This window comes from Budorcas taxicolor, chromosome 2 (assembly GCF_023091745.1).
Source record: "Budorcas taxicolor isolate Tak-1 chromosome 2, Takin1.1, whole genome shotgun sequence".
NCBI lineage: Eukaryota > Metazoa > Chordata > Mammalia > Artiodactyla > Bovidae > Budorcas > Budorcas taxicolor.
Window position 1 is genome coordinate 135,804,935 of NC_068911.1, and position 4,745 is coordinate 135,809,679.

Genomic DNA, 4,745 nt, shown 5'->3' on the forward strand with positions numbered 1-4,745 from the left:
TTTCATCTGTTTGATTGACTGTGACTTCATCTGAAGTCATGCTTTTCCAATTGAAGTCAGTTTTCCTCTTAGATTGTACGATGTGAGACCTAAGGGAAGATGAATGAAGTCATCAGTGATCGCTTAGTTGAAGAGGTAGCATTTGATCAAGGTTTTAAATTGAAACTGCTAGTGAAGTTTGCTCATTTGTGTCCAACTCTGTACGACCCCATGGACTATACAGTCCATGGAATTCTCCAGGCCAGAATACTAGTGTGGGTAGCCTTTTCCTTCTCCGGGGATCTTCCCAACCCAGGGATTGAACCCAGGTCTCCCACGTTGCAGGCAGCTGATTCTTTACCAGCTGAGCCACAAGGGAAGCCCAAGAATACTAGACTGGGTAGCCTATCCCTTCTCCGGCAGATCTTCTTGACCCAGGAATTAAACCAGGGTCGCCTGCTTTGGGGGCGGATTCTTTACCAACTGAGCTATGACGGAAGCCCTACTATTTTAATAGTCACAGAGGATGTTCCAGACACACAAGGCATGACCAAAAGTACAAAGGAAAAGTGATCTTAATATAGATTTGCATCATTAATGTCACATTGTACCCTGCTGCTCTGTTTTCGTGCATATCTCTGTACTGAATAGCTCCATTTTGCTGCCTAATTTAGTATAATTTTTTGAAGACATTTTGAACAGCAGTTAATCTCAACATCAACAGCAGCTGATGTTGGAGTATCAACCGTGCACACACATCTAGTGAAAGAACATCAGTGTGAACACCTGCGACTAGGGTTGCACAGGCTATCACAAATATGTCCTAACAGCAGCCTTCCTGAGAGCAACTATAAGATGCATTTTGATTTCAAAGATGCCAAATTGTAAAAAATTATGTTTTAGAATCAAAGAAATATAGTATACAAGTGACCTAGCAGTTTTAAAAATGAATGTCTAGAAATAGAAAAGATCCCAATAATGATAATTAAAGACCAATAAAAAGGATATGAGTTTAGATAGCTGAAGAGAATTAGAGAGTTGGAAGGAAGATCACAAAAATTCTTTTAGAATATATCCTAGAAAGTCAAGGAGTTGGAAAATATGGAAGACTGAATAATGAGAAGATTTAACACATATTTAATTGGTCTCAAAAGAGTAAAGAAAGCATGAAATGAATGTTAGTATTTGAAGAGATTGCAGGTGAGAGCTTTCCAGGATTGATGAAAGTCGAGTGAAACCCACAGAGAACAAATAAAAGAAATTCCATACCAATATACGTCATAGTGAAACCTTAGTTATTCTGCAGAAAACCAAAGCAAAAGAAAGAAATCTTAAAAGCTACCAGAGGGAAAAAGAACTGTCTTCAAAGGGATTACAAGTTAACACCTGATTTTTCAATAATAATGATTGTAAGGAAAGGATAATGGATTGATATCTTTAAAGGAAAGACTAATGTAGAATTTCCAACCAAGTGACATTTCTTCAAAGAGAAAATTGAAATAAAGCCATTTTTAGCAAAACAAAAGCAGTTCAGTTCATCAGGAAAATATAACAATTTTCGGTACTATTGTTGTTTAGTTGCTAAGTCGTATCGGACTGTTTTGGGACCCCATGGACTGTAGCCTGGCTCATCTGTCTATAGGGTTTCCCAGGCAAGAATACTGAAAAGTGAAAAAGTGAAAGTGTTAAGTCCCTCAGTTGTGTCCGACTCTTTGCAACCCCATGGACTATAACCTGCCAGGATCCTCTGTCCACAGGATTCTCTGGGCAAGAATACTGGAGTGGGTTGCCATTTCCTCCTCCAGGGGTTTTTCCTACCCAGGGATTGAACCTGGGTCTGCCACACTGCAGGCAAATTCTTTTTGTTTTCAAAAATTTATTGATTTTTTAAATTGAAGGATAATTGCTTTACAGCAATTATCTGTCAAACCTCGACATAAATCAGCCATAGGTATACATACATGTATCCCCTCCCTTTTGAACCTCTCTCCCGCCTCCCTCCCATCCCACCCCTCTAGGTTGGTACAGAGCCCCTATTTGAGTTTCCTGAGCCATACAGCAAATTCCTGTTGGCTATCTATTTTACATATGGTAATGTAAGTTTCCATGTTACTCTTTCCATACATCTCACCCTCTCCTCCCCTCTCCCTGTGTCCATAAGTCTATGTCTATTTCTCCATTGCTGCCCTGTAAATAAATTCGTCAGTACCATTTTTCTAGAAAACATATGCATGCATTAGACGGGCTGACTTTTTACTGTCTAAGCCACCAGGGAAGCAAGAATACTGGAGTGGGTTGCCATTTCCTTCTCCAGGACATCTTCTTGACCCAGGGATTGAACCCGCATGTCCTGCATCGCCTGCATTGCAGGTGGATTCTTTTCCGCTGAGCCACCAGGGAAGCCCAGGAAACTACAACAATTTTAAATCATGTGCACCTCATAACATAGTCTCTAAAACAAGCATTGACAGAACTAGAGAGGAATAAACACATGACAGTCATGATAGGTTTTTTTTAAGTTAACATTGGTTTGTAGTTTTTAAAAACACATTTTCTCAGTAACTGATAGAATGAACAGACCAAAAAAAAGAAAAAATCAGTGAAGATACTGAAGATTTAAACAATGTATGTTTTATGTTAGTTGCTCAGTCTTGTCCAACTTTTTGGGATCCCATGGACTGTAGCCCACCTGGCTCCTCTGTCTGTGGAATTCTGGCAAGAATACTGAAGTGGGTTGCCATTTCCTTCTCCAGGGGATCTTCCTGACCCAGGGATTGAACCTGGGTCTCCTGCATTACAGGCAGATTCTTTACTGTCTGAGCTACCAGGGATTGAAATAGTAGGGTTGACAAATTAAAAGGGACTTACGTAGAGCATTATACCCATACATTCCTTTCAAGCACACATATTTACAAAAATGATGATATGACGGAACTTAAAGCAAGTTTCAGCAAATTTCAGATTATTGAAATAATAGAGTATGTTTTCTAATGAGAATGTAGTTAAAGGAGAAATGCAGCTAAGGAACAAATTGCAAGATTTTTTAAAAAGTCATACAGTTTAAAACAAAGGTTTGATTAAGGAACAAGAAAAAAAGGAAAATTGGAATTTTTGTGGGGGAGAGCTGAATGATAAAAGTACACATTTAGATCCTTTTGGGAAGTACCTATAGCATTACCTGGGAAAATTTGTGGCTATAAATGTGTTAGAGAAAAAGGCTAAAATGAAATGAACTAGTCATTTTTGGTAGCCAAGCCTTCAAGATCCCACCTTGTCATATGCATGCCCTTTTACAATCCTCCTACATGGTATTGGTTTGTCTATGACCTGTAGAATTTTTTGTTGTTATTGTTAATTTATTTTTTAATTGAAGGATAATTGCTTTACAGAAATGTGTTGTTTTCTGTCAAACATCAGCATGAATCAGCCATAGATATACATATGTCCCCTCCCTCTCGAACCTCCCTCCCATCCCACCCCTCCTCATTGTTACAGAGCCCTTGTTTCAGTTCCCTGAGTCATACAGCAAATTCCCATTGGCTGTCTACTTTATATGTGGTAAAGTTTCCATGTTACTCTCTCCCGATGCATAGAATTTGGAAAAAGTGATGGTATATCGTTTCTGAAATTAGAAAAGACAATGTTTTTTCTACTGTTTCCATCTCAGTTGTTTTCTTTTCCCTGTATCATTTGCTCTCTGGGAAGCAAGCTGCTGTGTTATAAGCAGCCCTGTGTAGAACCCTATGTGAACAACCGAAACCTGGCCAACCACCACCTGAGTGAAGCTGAAAGTAGTTTCTCCAGCCAGTCCGTCTTTGCTGTGACTACACTCTGGTTTCTGTCTTCATCACAGGTTTGGGAGAAATACCGAGCCAGAACCACACAGCTAAGCTGTTTTTCCGTTCTTGGCTCTAAAAATCTGAGATAATATTTGTTGTTCAAGCTCCTAAATTTAATTTGTTATGCAGGAATACATTAATATTATAGATAAATTATCCATTTCAAGATGACAATGAAAGAATAAAATAAGCCCAAAGTAGAGTGAGGAAATTGTAAGTTTTTTTTTTAATGTAAAATTATGAACTTTATTATGTTTATTTTTCAGTTGTTCGGGGAAGTGTACATAAGTGAGAAGATTGACAAACATTAAGGAATGATTAATAAAAAATTATCCATTATTTAACACCTTGTGTGAATAGCATAAACACAATCTGTATCTGGATATAATTTTAATTAAGAATCTGGAAGTGAGATTGAAAGTAAATCAATAATAGCTCTTCATTCTGCAAATCTTTCTAGTAGTCCTGGTGATACCATAGGGGAATTATAAGGTTTATTATAGAAATTACTCATAATAAAATACTGAATCTAGGAAAAGAAAATCAGTAGTTCCAACATCACAGAAGAGATAACTAGATATATATCTTCTGAAGGACGTATATAACATACCTGTGTTGTATTTTTTGTCAGAAAATCCCTAAATCTGACAATCTCTAGATTTACTACTTCATGGGAAATACAGAGGACTGAGAAACATGTTAAATGACAGCAAAATCTCTAATGTGAGAAATATTAAATTACCAATGGCGTAGTGTCTTCAGCAAATAAATTAGAGAAAAAAGAAATGTAATAGAAACCCATTGGTTTAAAAAGACTTAAAACAAATACCAACAAATTGCAATTTATGGACTTTCTTTGGGTCCTGACTTTATCAGACAGTTTAAGAAAGGCAATTCTGAGCAAGTCAGGAAAATCTGAACATCAAC